Source organism: Meriones unguiculatus, chromosome 16 (assembly GCF_030254825.1).
Source record: "Meriones unguiculatus strain TT.TT164.6M chromosome 16, Bangor_MerUng_6.1, whole genome shotgun sequence".
NCBI lineage: Eukaryota > Metazoa > Chordata > Mammalia > Rodentia > Muridae > Meriones > Meriones unguiculatus.
Genome location: NC_083363.1, coordinates 63,560,924 through 63,583,719, shown reverse-complemented (window position 1 = coordinate 63,583,719; position 22,796 = coordinate 63,560,924).

Here is a 22,796-nt window from a genome sequence, read left to right as displayed (position 1 = left end):
ATACTCCTTTTGTGAGAAAATGACAAATCTGGTTGTTATTGGTGACATTACTTATTTGTGGGTGTGCAGGTTTGGATTCAGACCGACAGGTGACTTTCAGGAAACAACAATGGGATTCTTTGATATAAAAATGTCTTTATTTACTGCATATCTTTTGGAAACTTCACAAGGATGTAGTTGGGAATACATTACATTATGATTTGAGTGTCTTTCTGGAAACCACTGATTTCCCTTCCTTCTCATCTCTCCCCTCTCAGCTTCCTTCATTCCTTGTCTGTGGTCCACCGTGGCCTGGAATTCACTACATAGCCCAGGCTAGCCTCAACATTGTCATCCTCTTGTCTTAACCTGCTTTCTGAGTTATGTTGCTTTGGGGATTACAGCCTTTTGGTCTGCAAGAGCAGAGACATGGTACATATTTAATGCTTTGTCAATAAGCTCTTACATATTCTTGCTTTGGGTCTTTTGCTCAGCTAGTTCTAAAGGCCTTTAAAAAATATATGGAAACCATACATATGTCATAAAATGTATACATCTTTAGCCATCAGGGGCAATGAAAATTTGTATTGCTTTCACCTCACTACAATCAGCATGTTCAAGATTTAAAAGAATTATCAACAGATAATAATGCCACTTGGAGGAAAGAGAATATTATTTGCTACTGGGGGGAGGACAAACTGGCACAACTCCTCTGGAAACCAGTGAAGGGGTCCCCACAAACCTGAAAATAGATCCACCACATAATTAAGCTATACAACTCTTGAGCATATACTCAAAATATTTCATATCCTATATATATACTACAAAGATAATTGCTTATTCTTGTTCATTGCTGCTATATCCATAATAGCAAAGACATGGAAACTGCCTCGCTGCTTCTCAGCTGGTAAATGGTGGTGGAATGTTGCACACTAACGCAGTGGGCTATTGTTCAGCTCTCAAGGAAAACAAAAATTTTAAATTCTCGGTAAATGGATGGAGCTGGAAATGGTCATCCTAAAGTAATAGAGACAGAAAGACAACCACCTTATGTTTTCCCTCGTTCTGGAATGTTTGCGTTGAGCCTACAGACACATGTACTCCATCTGGAAAACCACAGACATCAAGAAGATGCCCTACAGATAGGCAATCTAGTGGCAGCCTTTTATCAACTGAGGTTCCTCTTTCCAAACTCTATCTTGTCTCAAGTCATCAACAAACTAACTAGCACTGTGTGAGTGAGTGATTTTGTGTGTGTGTGTGTGTGTATGTGTGTGTGTGAGTGTGTGCATGTGTGTGAGGAGGGTTGTGGTATAGTTAGGGATCCATCAAAACTGGTGTTAAATTCTGAATAACAAGTTTCTAAGAAGTAATGATCCTGCACAAACATAACACAATGTTAAAAGTTAAAGTTGAAGATGTGTCCAAAAGCAAAATCACAGCCCAAGCCTAGATCCTGGGCCAGACCCAAAAAACTCTTTACCTTGCTACAGGGGTGCCCGCACATCTGTGCTCACTTCTTCCCTAGTCACAACATCCAGGAAACGAAATCAGCCTAGATGTCCATCAGATGAAAAACAGATAATGAAACCGTGATTCGTCTACACAGACAATTCTATTCAGCACTAAAGACAAAGGTATGAACTTAGCAGGCAAGTGGAAGTGGTTAGAAAGCATGATACTTAGTGAGGTGACTCTGTTTCAGAAGACAAATGTTCTCCCATATGTGTGGCTCATATGTTAGAATTTTTGGATTCCTGCGTGTCGGCTGGTGTCTATAGAAGCAAGTGAGCATAAAGGAACCAGGAGAAAGAGAGGGCGGGAGGAAGTGTGAAGAAGGAAGGAAGGCAGTTAGGCACATGTAATGTGGAAGTGGTCTGGGGATATTGGGAATGGAAAGTTTCCAACAGGGATGGAATAGGGGTAGATATGGAGTACACCGATGGCTCACCAAAACTAAACATGCATGAAAAATCCATGTAGAAACCACTTCACAGCTAGATAAATGTGTGATTTCAATGGTAACTTCCAAAAGAGTTCACATCATAAATTCATTTGCTGCTCCCCCCGAGTGATAAGCTTTTAGACCACATTCCAAGTGCCAGGTGTGGGGTACCTTCCTGTGAGCTGTTGGTGATGAGCCCCGAGATGCTCCCATAACACACGAGACACTGATACTGCTCTTGGTTGCCGACCCAATTACATAGCAAGTGTCTGTTGCTCAAGGCTTCATACTTAACATGAGCAGTGAGCTTCTTCCCTAGGGGTCAAATGTGATGTAGAGATAATGCTAATTCCTGTTCCGGTGAACTGCGGCGGGGGGCAGCTGCAAATGCAAGAATTTTAACTTAAAATACTTTATACCGATAAAAATGAACAACATATATTACTTAATGATTATTATAAATGACACGTGTTATAAATCCATGTTCATAGGCTTAATCAATTAGCCTAAAGGATTACTTGTTATAACCAGGCACCAAGAGAGGAAGAACAGATAAGTGATGGGTCTACAAAAAAAAAAAAAAAATGAAATCCATCTTTACAAGCTGCCAGAGCTATTTTTCCACCTAGCTTTTCTCTGCAAGATTTGTCTGAAGTGCTTACTACCTTCCTGTGGTTCTCAAGTGATAGCATGCACTGTCTTGTTGCAAACAAATAAGTTATGACTGAAGACTTATCTAAAAGATTAGTGTGTTAGATTATGGCAGAAACTTAAATTAAATAAGATACACTATAATTTATTAATCAAATCTTTAATTCATTGTGTCATTGTTCTAGTGGTAATTTTAAATTCAAGAACATAATGTCACTTTTTACATAATCATCTATTATGACACTGATATAAAACAGTAAATGTTATACTGATGAATGTTTCTTGAATGAAAATAGGTAAATGAATGAACAGCAAATGTATGCTGTCTGTTTCCCTTTCTGAAAACCTGGCAGGGAAACAGGGGTGAAGCAAAGTGGTTGATTCATGGTAGTAGCCATGGAAAGTAAGCACATTTGAGTCTAGACTTGCAACGTATCTTCCCATCAAATTACATTTCCTCTGAATTAATTTTTCATTCCATGACATGTAGTTGGAGAACAGAAAAGCAAATGTTGTGAACAAAAAATGAGAAGTGCCACCTTCTGTAAAATACATCTGTATCTCATTTAACCAAGCCTTATTAAATGGATTAGATGAAGATTAATATGAATAAAGTTTTAAGGTTGAGATTCCAAATAACTGCTTTGTGATTTCTGCAAACAATAAAATAGTTAAGTACCCATTTGGTAAAAATAAGTAAATAATAAGATGTGAAGTCATTATGATAATGTTTATGTCAAAGTGGCCTACTTGCTGACAGCAAAACTGTGCTATTTGCAGCTCAAAAAATTGTTGGGTGTCCCAGATCCCATTCCTTTGCTGTAGCATTCATTTGCAACTTCAACCTCAGGTAAATTATAAGGTCTCTGCTGTGGTCTGCCTAATTGGTGTCTAGAGCTCAGCTTTCCCCAGTTTTCTCCTGTAGGAACCACGATGAGGAAATGTGCTCAGATTAAAGGACAAAATGCCCAGCTGAAGTTGCAGTCTCCTAGGCTGGGCAGGATGCTAGTGCTTCATTGGCTGGTGATCCACACTTTCGTGGTTAGATTTTAGTCATACTTTCAGGTCCAGTTATACTGCATGTTTAGATGTCAAAAAAACCTTTGATTTATGAGCATTTTTATTTCCATAAAAATGTAGACAGTTGTATACAAAGGGGAAAAGGCACAGAGGAAATTGAAGGGCTGCCTTGGATGAATTTCCTTTGGTCATTCCCAAATCAACCATAAGTATCTATGTAATGTTCAAAGTCACTGCAAAGCATATGGGCAAACCAATGTCCAAAGGCAACAGCCTTTGAACTAGAACACTCACTTCTCCATACATTTCAGCAACCACGGCTGAGGATCACACCTCAAGCTGAAATCAGGTGTATATGCTAGAAACAAACAAGTCTTGCTTTTCTGGAATTGGAAGCCATGCCTAGCTAGGAAACAGAGAAGATAGCTGATTAGGTATAGAGATAGCATAAAAACATGATTGGGAAGGACAAAGTCCCCTGAAAAGCAGAGCAGGCTACTCTTTAGAACACTACATACAAAATGCTGAATTACTTCTAGCTCATGATTAGAAATATGTTTGTTTGTTTTGTGATGGAAATGGAAAAGGAAGTAGAAGAAGGGACCTTAAAAACATATGGATTTAGCAACATTTTGGTATCGATTTTGGAAGGAAAATGATTGGTTTGTGGATATGATGGAAGGAAGCCTTACTTTACAAAACTTGAATTTATGTTCAACCTGGGACAGTGGCTGCTATAGAATATGGTGTCCTATATCAAGCCCTTCACTTTCTTTCCTCCTTGACTAAGAGCTTTTTTCTCTGTTACAAGAGCACCCAGAAATTGAATGGTATCTGCAGCTCTTTCCTCTGAATTGAATATACTTTTCTAGAAGGGGAGATGCGGGGTGCACTCGACTCAAGAGCCTCTGAAGCTCAAAAGTTAAAGACTCTCAAGCTTCTCTCTTGGGTAGTAAAAGCAACGACAACCTGCTATACTTATCTTGCCAAGTTTTATCTTGAGTAGTGTGACTCTTTTATCTTCTCTTGATGACATCACGTTCCTGCAGGGTTCTTAGATTCTGTTTATGAACCTCTCTCCTCCTGGTGCATTCAACGATTCCCTGCCAGTCAAAGCTAGTCAATGAAGGACTATCCCAAGATCTTCCAAATGCCTCCACCACTGGTAAATCTGTGACACTTCAGATATCAGTCATTTCTTCGTATTCTCAACTCTTGGGTGTCCATCATGAGTGCTAGAAATGAAAGAATGACAAAAGACCAGACCCAGGTTTATCCTTAAGAAATTTGTGGGCTAGAGGGAAAGATAAACATCAATTAAAGAGTCACAGGAAGGCAATAGTTCAACAGTGATTAAGGAGAGGTACGCAAGGTTCTATTAAAGCAATCTGAACTAGTAGAGAGTGTTCTGTTGATGCAGTAATTGGCTAAGTAGTAGGTTTCCATTAGAAAGAGGAACCTTAGTGAACAGCTGGAGAAAGAGCCTGGAGCTGGAGGGAACATAGGAAAGTAGACATGGAAACACAGAGGTAGTGGGACTGCCAATCAGCAGCAGCTGCCCTTGAAGCACTTCCATGAAAGCACAGCAGGCAGAGGAGGTTGAATTGATCCCATGTAGCAGATGAGCCAGGACAGGGCCTGCTGTCAACAGTCCAGTTTGGAGGACTTCTTGTAGCTCAGACTTAGTGTGTTGATAGTAATGGAAATGTCTACCTCAACACACATCACTTAAGTCCACACCACTTTGTAACATGTATTTTTTTTCTTCCCACCCTCTCACCCCTTCCCTCATCCTATCCCCCCACTTCTTATCAGAGAAGGGGAGATCCTTAAGGAGTACCAACCCAAGTATTTTTATGCCTTCGAGAGTCATCATTACATTTCTTGGTTTATCTGGCCACCCGACATTTTTTTTTTTCACTCAAACTATGTTTTAAAGCCCTAAAGTGTGAAAGTCATACTTGGAAATACAGATATGTAAATACTGTTCAGTAAAAGCATAGATGGATGAATGCAATAAAAAGCAAAAAAGATGCATTAATTTTAAGAGATTTTGGTAAGTAATTATTTAAATTTTCTTTCCAAAATATCAGCAGTATCATCAAAATTATAAAATCATAATCTGTTACCCACTCTTTAGTTTGGGATGCTCTCAGAGTGACAGTTAGCCTTTAAAAATCAATGTGAGAAGTGTACAAAATTATCATGTGAAGCCCGGCTTCCAAAGAGGATGTTGACTTCCTATAAATCTCTATGGTAACCAACTATGGCATTAATTTCGAAACAATCAGTTATGGTCAGCCATCCAGTTTGGACTCCAGGCTACTCAAAGATCACAGCATGAAATGAACCTTGCAAGTCCCATAGCCTGAAGTCTAGATTTAACAGATCCCTGGAAGCTGCTCTCCAGTGTTTGGGTGCTGACACTTGTGCTGTAACTGGAGATTCTGTCAGAATTCAGTCCAGCACTTGGTCTGGATGGGGCCAAGGCAGATAATGCTGTCAGATCATCCTTCATGTCACTTGAAATAAGCCAGTAGTTAAAGGTTAAAGTCTAGTTCTGCTAGAAGGGGTGAAATTAAGGAAGCTCTGAGGGTCTTTGGCATATGTGGACTCAGGCTCCTCTTCTGCATTCATAAGCCTTGTGGAATCCTGAACCCCAAGCAGTCTTCCTCAGCAGTTATAGATGATCTTGAAAAGAGTCACCTGTGTTGAGTAAAATTTCATTCAGAGGAAGTCTTACTCAGCAATCCTGATGGTTTCAAGAGATGTAAAAAGGAGATTTAAGTCATTCTTTTTGAGACCTAGAAATACTAGCCGGCAAACCTAGATGAAGAACAAATTAAGAAAGGTGTTCAACTATAGAATGAAAGATGGCAGGAACCCAGAATTGTGCTATTTATTTGTGAGATTCAGGTAGTTAAGCGTTATGTGAAGGGGTAGATTCTGGGGAGTTGTTTGCTGAACATCCTCCTGAAACACAGAGACTGCAACATACAGCTGAGAGCCAAGTCAGAGGCCTTCCATACCATCTATAGACACTAACAAGTGTGCTCAGTGAGAGCCTGATGTAACTCAGTCAGACAATGGACTTCTCCCTTTCCCAGGAGACCAGTCCTGGACTGTCCAACGTGGAGCTCAATGGTCTCCAACACTCCCAGGCTGGGGGAAAAATCCATCCCTGCAACAGTCTTGTGAAGGAGAGGTATCATCTGATGGAAATTATATGTCTCAATTGTTTACCCATGATAGTTGCCTGTTAGTTAATTCCAGAGTCAGATACAGGAAAAAAATATAGACTAATACTTGTTTTTGTTTGTTTGTTTTTTCTTCCCCAAGCTCAAGAATCTGGAGTTTGAGCTGTGTTGACCCTCAGAGCTAACAGTCTACGGTAAACCCAATTAGTGACTGTGGGTGTGAAGACTTTCGTTTCTCCAGAGTGCCCATGGATCCCTAAGTCGCTAGAAGAGGAGTGAAAGCCATGCTACCTAACAGGCTGGAGACAACGGCCTGTGACAGTTCCTTCTCTATATAATGTGTCTTTCCATTTCTTACAAGCACTAACTAGCTCTGTGCTTGAAACAGCCACATATCTGTTTGTAACTGTTTCTTGCTTTATCGATAAGCTGACCAGTCTGTCTTAGAAATGTCAATGGTAAGCCTGGCATAGTGGCACATGCTTGCAAGCCCAGCTCTCAGAGAGTCAGAGGCAGGCAGAACTCTGTGAGTTCAAGGCCAGCCTGGTCTACAAAGCAAGTCTAGCACAGCCAAGGCTACAGAGAAACCCTATCTCTAAAAAAAAAAAAAAAAAAAAAAAAAAAAAAAAAAAGTCAACAACAATAAAGGAAGGTCTTTATCATTCAAGGGTATTATGCTTTTAAAGTTTCTTTGGGTTTAAGTAAAAAATAGTTTTATTAAAAAGCTAGTAGTAAAACAAAATCACATGAACATGGGAGGGAGAAGAATGGAGAAAATAAGTTTCAGTGAGGGAGTAGAAGGGAGGAAGCAGGGGTGCGGCTGATCAAGAGACAGGTACACAAATATGAAATTTTCAAAACAAAAAATTAAAATAAGGAATTTAAGATCCATATGAATAATAATTATTTGAGACTTTAGGGAGAAGAAAAAGAGTTGGCCTGTTTCAGATCTCTATGCAAATTGGTTCTAGTCCAGAGTTTATGACAGCACCAGCGCCCTGAAATGTCGTCTTCATTTCGCTCCTTTGAGACTCAGTCCCTCCACCATTCCCTGAAATGAGAAGTCATCATTGCAACCATAGCTGGTGACCTGGTAGACCAAAGCAGGAACCAAAGTTTGCCCAAGTCAATCACTTTCTGGCACCAGATCAAACTCTGAGAGGGACTGGCACTTTGCAAAGCGCACAGCCCAAGGCTCAATGCCTCTTTCAGTGATGACATCTACTCCTGTAAATGTCGAAGGCCATGTGTGGGCGAACAGGTAAGGAGCAGCCCATAGATACTATCAGTTACATTTGCATCAAGCTGACCTGCGTGCTGTTGATCAAGATGAACCACTCCATAGTGGTTTCCAAACCGTGACCAGTGCAGGCAGTGTGCTGAGGCCAGTCGCTGGTAGCACACATGTCTAGCCCAGGTTCTGACACTTGGTGGAACTTCTTAGTTTAGGCTTCAGGAAGGTGGGGGTGGTTTGAAAACCTTGATAGAACGTTCATAACCCACTAAAGATGTCTGCTGCCCCTGGGAGTGTATCTCTGACTTAATTGTGGCTCACTGTTGGCATGCTCAATACAAAAACAGCATAATTATACTCTGCAGTTTTTAATGTTTCAGAATGTACACATGAAACAACAAAAATAAATGCAATATTTGTTTCTTTGGTGGCCTAATCAACGCATGTTTATCAGACACTCAGTAACCAGAATGTCTTGTAAAGCTGTCACATTGCCAAATCTTGCAGCAGGTCCCTTGAACTCCATACCGCCCAAATGGAACCCCACAGCCTGACTTTTCAGACTAATAAAAAAAATGGTCACAGTAATTATGATACCCTTATACTGTCTCAGCAGCCTACAGTCCTGAGGCCGGGACATGCTTTGAGTGCTTACATCAGAACGGCACTGCCGGAAGAGCAACGACTGACTTTTCTAACCTTGCAAGGGAGCAGTTCTCAAAGTCCTGTCTCTCCACAGAAGCACATTTGATTTGTAATGATGAGGAGTTGTGCCAGGAGCAAAGAATGAAACTGAAAGAGCATTAAATTAGTTTCAGGCTTTGAAGGAACTTACAAATTGTGTGAAAAGGCAAGGACTATGTGCAAAACACAATTAAAGAGTAATATAGAAATTCCAACCCAGGGTTAGAGAGAGCACGAACGGATCACAGCTGCCAGTTGTTCAGTCTACGTTGCAAAAGAAATAACGCTCCAGTGTCCCTCAGATGCCAGGGGTACACTGGCCAGCATGACATTGAAGCCTGTTATCAAACTATTACAGATTTCCACGTACACTATTAAACAGATATTGACTTTCATGAGGTTATATCAAGATTTATTGGCCCAAGAGGTAAATATTGACTGATAAGATGTTGAGGTCAATAATTACCTCCAGGGACAATAAATCTTTATATTCACAGACACACAAATCCAATAGTCAGTGTGGCTTGTTAGATTAAACACAAATTCCAAGTCATTATATGTATCTGGAAACCCCTGTTCATAACCACGAATTCTGACACTTTATAATTCATCTTAAAACAGCATATTTTCAATCAGGACTGATACAACTCTACAAGAGAAATCTGATTTTATTTTTAATCACAGCCTTCTGGAAAAATCCTTTTGCATATTTCTTCAGTGTGGCTAATTCCCTCCCGGCAGCGAGGACTGTAACTGCCACCTGGAAGGTACTCAGTACACATAAGTGAAATGAATCTCACACAGTGTGACACTTAAATTCTTAATTAACAATAAATGCTGATTAAAATATGTTACAAAACAATTGTCAAGGTTTTATCTTAGTATCACTATTCAATATAGAAATATTTATTCAGAACTACCTATTAGTGTAAAGGGCATGTCAGGGAAAGTATTACTGATGAACTTAAAGAATTGAGATGTTAGTTCTTTCCTCAGATTTACTCAGAGTTTTATTTTAATCAGACATTGCATTTTCACTACCTTCAACTTGGATACAGTTGTTTATAAAACCTGAAAATGCATTACATAATGTAATAGGAAGAGCTCTTTAGTTTTTAGGCAATGGATTATTTTGAGAGAGCATATCTAAATGCCTACTGAGTCTGGGTTGAGACAGTTTTGCCTGATCTCAGGGAACAGAAGACTGGATAGGCCTGGCACTGGGATAGAAGCACAAAAGATGCTGATATACAAATGGGTTCTCTTTCTTTTCCCTGAGGGCGTGCTGTGGGATGTCTTCTGTGGGTGGGTAATCTGGGTTGTCCTTCTCCTGTCTTGACAATGACCACCCACAGTAGCCATTTACTGTCCTCTACAGCCCCTCCATAGTCCACAGCTCTCAGTTCACAGAGACTCTGCCCTGCACACAGTCATAGGCAACTGTCACTCCTAGGCACTGACCACTCTGTTGTATAATAAATGGTGTCTCAAAGCCTGTAAAGGACCATCAAGCTGTGCCTACATGCCGTGCTGACTTTCCTTGCTCAGGCACCGCTACGCTCCTGTTATCCCTCTGCATTCAAATACAGGGTGTAGGTAATGTAGCTTCATTGAAGGCACATTACCTCCAATATGAAGGGGGACTACCTTATCCCATTGGGAGTCTTTTCTGGTTTATTTAAAGCATGCACACTCAGAGGCATTTCACAAATTCCTTAAATGTCTCATATGTATTTTTTGTCATTGTGTTTTCGGTACTTACTGAATCGGTGTATAAATAGCTGGCCTTAGGCGGAATGCCTGTGGGAAGTGATGGGAGAAGATCACATTACAATATGCTCTGTGGTTCCTTAAATACGAGCCCAACAGTTTTTCTCTTTTTTACTTTTTGTCTGTGTAGAATGCTGCGTGCATGTGTGTTTGTATATGTGTGAGAGCGTACGTGTGTTTGGAGACTGGCATTGGGTGACTTCTTCAATCACCCTCTATTAGTCATCGAGTCAGGGCATCTCGCCGAATGCAGCCAGTTTTACTAGCTCAGCTAGCTAGATTGTCTCTGCTACCTACCTCTGACAAAGGATCTGGTTATCTTAATTACCGTCCTCATGCTTGCGATTGGGCAAGCACTTTCTCCTTTAAACCACCCCCTGTGTATACAGTGTATACAGTGGGGAGACAGAGGGACATTGAGAAACCTTCGCTTATTTTGTGCGTGTGGTTATGAATGTCCATTTGCATTAAACTGTCATTTCTTGAAAGACACTGCACAGTTCTCACTAAGTCCTCAAAGATGTCTGTAACTGATATTTAGAGTCCCCTTTGAAGAGCACTACTTGACTTCAGCACTATAACTTAATAACTTGGTCCATGAACAAGTCTCTGATGAAATCTATGTAAGAAGACAAGAGTTTTAGAAATCAGTGATGCAGTTTCATTTAGATGCATGTAGATGCTTATAAGCCAAGTATAGACATGAGTCCCAAGACTATAAAAATTAAATCAGTGTTTACAATCTCTAAGATTGTAAACAGACTCTATTTTACAGGCGGAGGAGCCGATGCTCGCTGAGATGAAGAAACCGCATACCTATTCGCTGCAGAGCTGTGGTGGCTGAAGCATTTCAAAAGCAGCTTGGGTAGCCCAGGGAGGGAAGAACAACTGTGGTCACTGTTTTATATCCGTGTATAATTCGGGTGTGAGCTAGAAGCGAAAAGCAGATTCTTCCTTGTTAGGTCCGAGACCTAAGTGGCCAGAGTCTGGGGGACGTCAGAGGTGAGCGTGCTAACCGTGGGCCGGAGCCAAGTCCTGCAATGCCTTCCCAGCTCATTTGAAGCAGTTAAACTGCAAGACAAGGTTATCTGCTATACTTTCTTTTCAGCTTTTAAAAATTAATTTCCTCGGTTTGGCACACAAAATAACAAACTTCATTATGAAATTTTCATCTTCTGCACTTTCTGCCTCTAAAATAATTTTTCCCAGAGTAGCTGAGTGATTTCTCCTGCTGAGAAAGCAAGCCTCCCTCCCCCCAACCCCCATCTCTCCCAGCTCCTTTGCCTTGAAGATTCAAGGTCAACATCCCCCTAACCCATCACTGCTTGCGCACTGGTGGCTTGACTCAGTGAGCACATCCCCATCTGCGTGCTCCTCTAGGACTCCCAACAGGCCGGCTCAGTGTGCGCGCGTGCACGTGTGGCCAGAAAACAGAACCAGTCAGGAGGACAGGTTTTTAATGTTTGTGTGAGTGAGCGCTTTGCCCGCGCACCACGTGTATGCAGTGCCTCGTAGAAGACAGATGAGGGCGCCAGCTCCTCTGTAACTGGAGTTACAGACACTGAGCTGCCACGTGGGGGCTGGGAACTGAACCAGCACCCTGTGAGAGAGCAGGCACCGCTCTTAACCACTGAGCCGTCTCTCCAGGCCAAGATGTCAGTGCTTAAAATCCTCCTGTGACTCAGTTTTCTTCATAAAAAAAAGATTTGTGCATTCCTAAGTCCAGGGAAGGCCTTTTCTCCCAATCACATCATCTCTTCCTCAGTTGGCATATATGGTCATTTCCCATCTTCCACCTTCCGCTAAGTCTTAATGTCTCGCTGGGCTCATGAGTTTTTATGTTGATCAGAGTGGAGGTTGGTTTTGAGAAGGAATGGCTTAAAAGTAGTTTCATTGCCATCACACATCCAGGCCATGATCTACTGTCACCCATCCTGACCCCGGTGCCTGGCTGAAGTCCAGTCAGGCTCTCTGAGGCACTGAGTACCTTCCTCTCTCACCTCAACTTGCTGTTCTTTAGAGAAGTTGCCATGTCTAGGGACTTAGGCTCCACTGTTTCCAGGGTCAAGAGTGCCCATAAGTACTGTTGATCTGGCTTGATGGTAGGCCATAGTCCCAGCACTAGGAGGTGAAGGGAGAAAGCACTCCATTGAACATCACGTGAACTGTACAGGAAGCCATTGAAAAAAGTTAATTTTCTACAGAGTAGGCTTCTGTGTTCTTATCTGTCTATCTACAGCCGGATGCTCTGGGTGTTCTTTGTTTTATTGCTCTGACAGTCCAGCTTTGATCCCCAAGTGCTGTTTCATTTGACCCTGTGTTCCTTGGCGTTCCCGCACTGTTGCATTTTTTTTCCTTTTTCAGGAATACTTTCTGTGTAACACATTGCTCCAGGCTATCATGTATATTTCCTGCTCCAATATGAGACTTCTGGCTTCCTTCCCATATTTATTTAGATTTATTTTACAATGTGACACCGCACGTGTGTGTGTGGGTGTGTGGGTGTGTGGGTGTGTGTGCTTACATTTAAAAACACAGTCTCTGTGGTTTCTCCTTGTACTTTTCGGGTCTTTTTCTACTCTGCAGGCTCTGAATTCACGGATGGCTGACCCATCTCCATTAAAGAAGGGCCTGACTGAGTGGTACTCAGGCCTGGTAGGGAGCCCCCTGGTTAGCCTGGGAGACCCTTGGACCTACACCATCTTTGTTGAAAGGCTCAGTTTTCATTAGTCAGCCTAGTTCATGTGCCTAGTTCTTTGGAGCCTGCTTTCCTTTCTCCCATGTCCCTGCTCTGGCCTATTCAGGTATATAAATGAGAATTTTTATCTGTTCTTTCTAAAGCACACATATTTCCTTTGATTAAATGCTAAAATTTTCCTAATTTGAGCATGCTGTCAATTACTTGGGATTCCTTTATAAAACATTGTTTTGGAATAAGGTAAAGAGTGTGTTCATGGTTTAAAAAAATGAAACAGGAAAGAAAAGAAGGGAATAAGGAAGAGAGAGACTCATACAGAAGAAAAGAGACTGAGGAAAGGCAAGTTTGCAGACATTGAAGTGGCTTGGATCTGAACTGTCCCCAAGACTCCTGTTTTAACTGTTTGTTCCCCAGGTGGTTGTGATAATCTGGATGCTGAGGAAACTTTAAAACCCGGGGCTCCATAATGGAGGCAGGTCCCTGGAAGGTCACATGACCCCAGTTCTGGAGTGACTGCTTTCTTGTCAGTCCAGGAAGTGAGCAGCCTGGGCTCATTCCTTCTGCCTGGAGCTGCTTCTCCAAGTCTTCTCGCCTCAGTGGACTGACTCCTTCTGGAATCACTGGCCAAAATAAACATCTCTTCATCTAGTTGCTTTTGTCAGGAACTGCAGTGACAGCGACATGGAAATGATGGCTACCAGGCTGTTTTGAAATAACCTGAAGATCAGATCTTACACGCTACAAGATTCTGCATTCCTCACATTCTACATGACTTGAAGTCAATGTGCAGCTAGGGCATTTTGTTTTAGAATTTAACTTGGTAGCTAATAATTTTAAGATGAGGAGTTATTAATAACTCTAACGCTATCCTGACAATGTGTGAGACACAGGATTCTCAAGTCAGTTATGAGCAAACATTTCTCATTACTACAGAGCAACTGTGCCAGCCTGCCATTCCCACTTTCCTGGTATGTCACATTTTCATTTGCATTACCTTGGAAATATTCTTATTGAAGGAAGAAATATTATCCTTTATGTCACTTTAATGTTTGTAGCAAGTGTGACTTTTGGTGAAAAAGTTGTTCAACATGATTTTATTACATTATAACATGACTAAATAACATGGAGCTAAAACACAGCTTCCCTCCAACAGCAAAATCTTGATACATCTTTTAGTGTCTACTAACTTAGGAAATGAAGAAATTCAACAGATATGGAACATCTAGAATATAAATTGTGAGTTTCATACATGAGTAACCAGATAGAGGGTGACTAAGCTACTTGCCAAAAATTATACAGGCGAAAATTATGACGTAGAAGCCATGCCACAGGGACTGGAACCTTGATTTCTTTCTTTCTTTTTTTTTTTTTTTTTTACCATACACTTTTAGTTGTCATTTTATTTACACCACTAGTTAATATTAACATTTATTTCTTAGAGGCCAATGAGTTCAGAAGTTCTCAGTGTGCAGGAATTTGTGTTTTTTTTCCTTTACTTACGTTATTCACTTTCCATCCCTGTAGCCCCTTCCCTCCTAGTTTCCTCCTCTTGCCCTCCTCCCCTTTTCCTCAGAAAAGAGGAGCTTCCTTTTCCTTCCACCCCAGCTCATCAAGCTGCATCAGGACTAAATTGTCCTCTTCCCTGTGTCCCATCAAGGCAGTCCTGCCAGGCGAAAGGGACCTAAAAGCTAGCAAGTGAGTCCCTGTCCTATGCAGTCCCCACTTCTCTTGCTAGAGGACCCACTTGAAGTCTAAGCTGCCCATCTACTGCATCTTTGCAGAAGGCCTAAGTCCAGTCCGTGCAGAGTCCTGGGTTGATACTTCGGTCTCAGCAAACCCCTCTGGGCCCTGGTTAGTTGGCTCTGCAGCTTTTCTTGTGGAGCTCCTGTCACTCCCGGGTCCTTTTCTCTTTCCTCCCACTATTCCCCAAGACTCTGTATAAATCGACCAGTGCTTGGCTGTGAGTCTCAGAATCTATTTTGAGGTGCTGCTGGGTAGAACCTCTCAGAGGACAACTCTGTCAGGCTCCTGTCTGCAAGCTTAGCAGAGTAGGTGGGAGAGCAGGCACAGAGAATTAAGAGGATGGAGATCAGACCTGAAGAGAGCAAGGAAAAGAGGACAGAAGGCTTGTAGAGAAAAGAGAAACTGAGGCTGGGGGACATCTCTGTGACAAGCTGGAGATCTACGTCAGGGTAGGCTCCTGAGAGGATATGAGAGGGATTCAAGCAGAGACTCCTAGTAACAGAGGCCATAGAGACTGAAGAGGGTTCCCTCTAACTAGACCAGTCTTCTAGTAAAGGGCGGGGAGCACCAACCCACCCACAAAAACTTGGATGCAAATTTACGCTGCTTACAAGATGTGCAGGGATAAGGATAGAGCAGAGATTGAGGGAACACCCAACAGATGCCTGGCCCAACCAGAAACCTGCCTATTGGAGAGAGCCAACCCCAACACTAAGCACACAGGAATTTGACAACTAGTTTCAGTGGTTGCTTTATCTTACAGTAGGCAAAGAAAGCAAGGTATTTTATGTTGTGGTTTTGTTTTGCTTAATTTTATTTATTTATTTTTTTGTTTTATCTTCATGCATGTCTATGCACTATGTGCTGCCTGGTACATGTATAAATATGAAGAGGGCATCAGAACTCCTGGAACTAAAGTTATATATGGTTGTGAACCTCTCTGTGGGTGCTGGAAAATGAACCATGGTCCCATGCAAAGGCAGCAAATGCTTGTGACCACTGATCCCTTCCTCCTGGCAAATCACTGTTTTTTAAGCACACTGAATTTTTACTCCTGGACCTTTAAGTGGGAGAGTCTGACTAAGCCTCCCCATTGTTCTCACTGCCATTCAGTGTCAAAGCATTTCATTTTGGTTTTATTGCACAAAACCAAATGGTCAAAACTGATTTTTCTAGGTGACGAAAACTAAAATTACACTTTTTCTCCCCTTGATATTTTGAAATTTGGTTGTTTTGTTCTATTCATCCCAATTTTTTGTGGTGAAAGAGGAAGAATGAATTGCTTGGTTGAGAAAAGCAGGTGAATTCCCAGAGTGTAGTTACCCAGCGTATAGATTCCCAGTGTGTAGATACACAGGGTTAGGGTACCCAGTGTGTGGGTACAAGTGTAGATTCCCAGTGTGGAGATTCCCAGTGTGTAGATTCCCAGTATCAATGTTTACTTGGAGTTGTTAAAATCAGATGGACAGAGGTGATCCTGGAAGGCCCCTTATCCTCCATATTAAACAACTGATGTGTGCCCTGGTGAACTTTGGTGGGGGTCATGGTAGGGATTGAACTCATAGCTTCATATCTGCCCAGAATGTTCTTTCATGCTGAGTGACATGTCCAGCCTCACACACTGTTCTCCATTGCTTCCATTCATTCAACAAGGGAACTCTAAATTTTATTTCAACAAGAATTTTCTGGTGTTTGAGGCTCTGTCAGGCTTGGTGACAGCAGAGATAACCACAGCCTATGCCAAGACAAACTTCTGTTACTTGAGACTGGGATTACAGTGTCTGAGCACACTGAAAAAAGTCAACCTGCTCCCAGGGCATGTAAACTAAAAAGTAGAGATTTCCCACAGAACTCGTGAATAAGTCCTTGACACCCAGAGGGACAGGGTAAGAATCAGGCAGGGCCTGCCTCTGTCTGCACAGTCCAGGAGCCTGGACACTGGAGGCAACAACGGGCTCTTTCTCAAAGACACAGAGCCAAAGCAAGAATGGAACCTCAGAGAGGACAGCGGGCCTGTCCCCCTGTCAACCTTGACTTTCCAACCTCCCAGAGCGCACTCTCCGTGTTACCCTCTTTATTCTGCATTGGCACTGGGGAGTTTACCGCAATAATGGAATCATCCGGTGGCCAGCTCAACTAGGTAACATGAGTTACACTAAAGGCCAGTGCCAGACTGTGTTACATATGAGGACGGTAGCCTATGCTTAAATGTTGGCACCATGAGAGGGACAGGAAAAAGTTATAAATCTGTGAAGAAAAATAATACCACCATGTTCTGAGCCTACTGATGGTGACCTTCCCCAAGGTCACCTCTATGCGTGCTGACTGTTTGTTCGTTAGGTGGACACCAGGAGATGAGGAAGTAGAAGAGGAGACCAGAAATCCCTGGTTAAAAGTCTTCTGGAAGTCACACACAGGGGGATTGATGAGAATGAATTCTGCCAGGGCAGACAGCATAGGGTCCCAGCTGCTACTCACAATCCTGCATTCTTCCCCAACGGGAAGCAAAGAGTGGCTGTTTTATGCCCCTCGATTCCTTCACCTTATTTGGTGTTTGGTTTCCACAGTTGGGAAAAATTACTCAGACCTCTGATTTGGACTTATGCCTCGTCACCCTGTATTTGCCTAATGAATGCGGGCCTCTATATTTCTTCTCATTTGTGGGTCTGTGAACGTCAGCATCATACTTCATATGCGGTTTGACTTTATTTAAATGCCTAACTTGCCATAATTAAGGATACCTACTTGTATAAAACCGCTTCTACTGTAGTCGTCACAATCCAGCTCTGACTCCACACGGGCAGAGGTGTGGGAGGCAGCAGGCTTTTATTTATGCCCTCGGTGGGCGCCCGCTGTGGGGAGTGTGTGCACCGAGCCCATTCAGGCTTGGTCTTCTTTCCCTATGTTTTCCTCTGTATCGTTTTTTTGTGGATGTTTCATTTCTCTTTAATATTTTCTTATTTTTGTTGAAATCCCCAGTGCAGAAACCCACAAACCAAACAAATAAGAACGGAAAACTCAGAGCAGGTCCAATGTCCTTGGAAACAGTCTTTTTTATATTTTACTTCATGTGTGTGTGAGAGTGTGTGTGTGCCATTTGTCATCCCTGCTCGCAGAGATCAACAGTTTTCAGAAGGCAGATCAATACTCAGTTAGCCCAGACAGGCGCCTAAGCCTCCCTGCCTCTTGCCCTGCCTCCCTTCTCCACACCGAACTTGCCCTCTCTCCTACCTAGCCCCTCCCCGGCAATAATTTTGTCTGAGCAACTCGCAATTTTTCATCCTTTGGTCAAAACTTGTGACAAAAGAGGGAATAATGGTTGCTGACATATGAAATGATAGATTTGACACATGGTGGGCTGAGCTGGGAGCTTTCATGTGCCAACGGGGAGAGACAACTCAGCTAGGCTGCTGATGGCGGGTGGGCTGCAGGCTCTCCACTGCCCCATCCTACACCTCTCTCTCTCCCTCTCTCCCTTTGTCCCTCTCCACCCCTCTCCCTCCCCTCTCTCCCTCCCCCTCTACTTCTCTTTCTTTCCTTCTCCCTTTTTTTCCCTCTTTCCCTCCCTCCTTTCTGGTTGAAAAACTTGTCTGTGGCTGCGCAGAAAGCAGCAATTCTCTGTTATCTTGCCCCAAATAAACATTTCTCCATCCCGTAAAAATGATCAATCTATGTCCCTTTTCTGTGGCATCACGAGGGCAATCCAGCCTGCTGCTTGAGGAAATATTAACAAATATAGCCAGGGAGAGGGAAACAGATGGGACGAAGAAATAGAAGCAGCAGATTGCTGGACGGTGTTCAATGAGAGGAGTTTTATAACACGGGGGAGAGCTGCTCTTTACTGTGTGTGAGCAGCAATAGCCAAGGAATACCTCGCCCAGCCTCTTGGTCTCCTTACTAAAGACCTCCGTAGAGGGGTACAAAAAGGTCTCTTTCTTGATCGCACTGCCGAGAGCCAATTCAGGCATACAAAAGTTTGTGCGTGCCAGGCGAGACAGGAAAGAAGGTGGGTGCGGAGCTGGCTCCTTGGGCAGACAGGGTGACTTGCCTGCCACAGAGGACCCCCGTAAGTCTGCGCACACAAAAGCTTCTTTCAGAACCTAAACTCACCAAGCAAGAGCAGTTTCTGTTCGTTGCTGGACTCCGCGGACGTGTTCACATGGAAAACCTGGTGCCCTGCGCCGCTCGCCTACGCTCGGCTTTATCTGTATTCTTGGTATTCGCAAGGGCATCTGCCAGCAGGGTTTCGCCGGTCACCAGGAGCATGAAAAAACAGGCTTTTCCCTCAACTCAGTATCTTCTCTTCTTTCCTCAACCAACTGCACTTTGGGGGAGAGGATACTTGTTTTTATTCCCCATTGTGACATCAACCCCGAAGTCAAGTAGCGGCCTCTCCACCGATACCCAGTGTGCTAAAACCAGCATTCTCAGGGGGATGCTACTTCCAAAGCCGTCAAGACGGCTACCTTCTCCCTTTGCTTACAGGACAAGACTCTAACCCGCTCTGCCAAATCCGTCCTGCTCTTGAAGCTGTTGTCCTTCCCAAACGTGCCCGCTGTATACATAAGGAATAGATTTAAATACCACGGAAGGCATGTTTCTTATTTCCCGGCCAGCCTGCCTTCTTTTTTCTTTGTGTGTATGTGTGTGTTGACAACAAACATTTTTTTTTCTAATAAGACGTGATTGGGCATACTCATGGTATTTTCCCCCGCAGCTTCTGCATGTTTGGTGTTTCAGCTGATTCCGTCGGGATGGTGAAATAACTGGAAAACTGTGATAAAGGAGATTAATAACGAAAGTCTTTCAAATACAGAGAGCTAAAAATTTGGAAGATTAATTTTTAAACACGTGTTTGGGACTCCGAGATTTATAGTTGCAGAGTGACAACCAAGTTCTCCTTTACTCAGATTTGAGATGCGGGCTGTATGAAGCAAACGTGAGGGAAGTTAAATTCCAAAGTGAACACAGGCAGAAATCAGTTTTCCACCAGGAGGAATATAGGCTAGGTAAAGTTTAGGATAAATTCATTTTTATTTTTTCACGTGAGCCAGGTTTGACCAGGAGTCTTTGATTGTTGCCGCTTGCTTTTGATTGATCCTGAGGTTGTGATTTCAGGTACATTTCCTTAGAAGAGAATCCCCTTAGTGACAGCTGAGAGTGGTTTTGGCATTTTATTTTAATAGCAATTCTAAGTACAGGATCACTGAGATGTGGAATCACTATTGAACACACACCCTGAGGCCATAGGATGAAGAAGAGCATTTCACTGGAGTCCATCAAATAAAAATAAATCACATCCTACGGCTCTTGATTTTTGGAAAGTAGTGATAGTGTTCGTGGTGGCCTTGACTTTCACCTGGGCTGACCTTCCACTGGTGAATTGGACTCCTCCAGAGAGGCTAGAGGGACTTGGTGAGGACTCTGTAGTTCTAAGATACTCCTCTACCTCACTGGGCTTTTTGTCTGCCGAAATGGGTCTCCTGTAAGGAAATGTATTGACTTCCTTGATAAGGAAGCATTTATGCTATCATTCCTTCTATAAGGAATCCTATGTATGGATGATTTGGTAAGGACAGCCAGGATTCCTCCTGTAGAATACAAAGAGTTAAGTTGCTGTTTCTTGTAAAATTAATCAGATTCAACTTAGCAGGAGTAAATGTCATGTTGGCACCTTTTCCTTCGCACACATTACAGCTTCAAGTCTTTGCTATGAGGAAATAATGAAGTCAAGATATGCGGTGCCATATACTGAGCAGCTATTTGTCAGTCTGCATAAGAAATGAACTGTATCTGCTACTACCAGGGTCAGCAGAGCAGCAAGGAAAGAACACTGCTTTAAGAAATGACACGTCGAAGGAGAAGAAACTTACTTTTTAAAGTACACTCTAGGTGGAATTCCTTTTGAGGAGTAGAATGTCCCAGATTGCTTTACATTTCACTGCTGCTGACCAACAGGCATTGGGATTCTCACAGCTCACTTAGTAAGCCCACTCAAAAAATCAATGCTGAGTACCAGCAAGAGAAGGATCTCACTTTGTGTCTCCTGATCTTTTGGGGGACCAGGTGGAAGAGTGTCCACAAGCCCTACCTGGGGTGAGCCTCTGGATATACCTGAGAGCAAGCTTTTCCCTGAATGAGTTATTCAGCTTCATGAGCCAGATTCACCTCAAGGGGAGGCTGATAATTGTACTTCTCTGACATGATTCTGAAACAAACTGAGGAAATTCTATAAAGGGCGTTATACAGGCTGCCTCTTACTGAGCATGGGCAGAATGCCTTCATGAATATTAGTAGATAGTAGAGATTTGTTGTTTAATTTGCAGATGAGAAAAGCAGTGACAGAAGGGCTCACTGCATGTTCAAGCCTTCCTTTCTATCTGTATCCCTAGTTTATAAAATATTGAATTCCTTGTTAGTCACTGGAGCTTTCTCTCCTCTTCCAGAGCATTGCTGCGCTTTGAATCACCTCACTGATAGCTCTCCCAGAAAGAGGGTGGATACTCTCAGACACAGACATCCTTTGCTGACCTTTCTCAGTATCGGATAATTTTGGGAGTTTAGAACAAAACAGAGGCAACTTTGGAGAGCAAGAATTGATGTTTAAAGTATAACTCCTACAGACGGCTAGACAGATATAGTGGCCCCTATGTTCCATGGTAGACTTTGGACTCCACTCTCCATTTCTTTGGTAATCTCAGATAGGGAAGCATTACAATGTCCCTGTTAAGATTTACAACATTGTATCAAAATGTGAAGCTCTCAGTGCTGTTGAGGTCATTAAGGGAAAGCATCTTCTCTCTGGTAGAGAATGGAATCTGGGTTTTGCTTCTGGTCCTGGGTGGAGACATGACATTATAAATACTATAATATTACATGTTATCATCTCCTTCCTCGAGACTTTGTCCAGCTAGACCTGTCAATCTCCTGGCCAAGAGACCACCTCTCGAGAAATCTGGTTCACGTGAACCCATGCTAAGGCAACGGAAGGAATAATTTCTCCCCTTCGTGAGGCAATGCATGCATCTCCCCACATTCCCCCCTCCACAGCCACCTGTGGGGTTGACTCAGCATTTCTGAGCCTGCATGCTTTTAGAGCTCTAATTCAAAATGTGTAATGTTTCCTTTTTCTTTCTAGCTTTTTTTTTTTTTTTTTTTTGGATATCTAAGGCCTAACCGAGCTTTCTGTGACACTCGAGGCATCCCCACTCTTTCCCTGAAACCTGCCTCTTTTCACAGTGCAGCTGCTTGCTGATGGTCATTGCTAACATGCTGGCTTTCTAGGACTAACTGAAAGGACATGGCTTCTTCCACATCTTCATCCCCCACTCCTCACTGCTTCCTTGCCCTGTTTATTCTCTCTCAGATACTAATAAGACTGTCTTCTAGCTTTCTTCCCAAGGCCACTTCTAAGTTGTTTTATTACTAGGACCAAGAACCACAAAGGAAGCCCAGTTTCCCTAGTCACAAAACTACCTCAACCCAGACTTGCATTGCCAACATTGTATGCTCAGGGCTTGGCACAGGCCTCACAGAGCTGTGACTTACACGTGCTGAGCATCACCGCTCTAAGTAGGAAAACTAATATGCTTCCAGAGTACATAGTCATGGACCCTTTACCATCAAGGCTCCCAATGTCCCCAGTTACCCAGAAACCTTCATTTGGACTCCTTAGCAGTCGCCCCCTCTTTTCTGTCTCTTGCTGATGTAAGTTAGGTGGCCAGATTCCCTCTCACTACAGGTTTTCTCCCTTAGAGTTTCCTCAGAGGTTATGTGGTGTTTCGCACCTCTTTGGTTCATTCAGGATAATGCTGTTGAATTTTAACTATATTGTTGAATACCACCAGTTCGCTCCTTTCCATTGCTGGGTAGTAT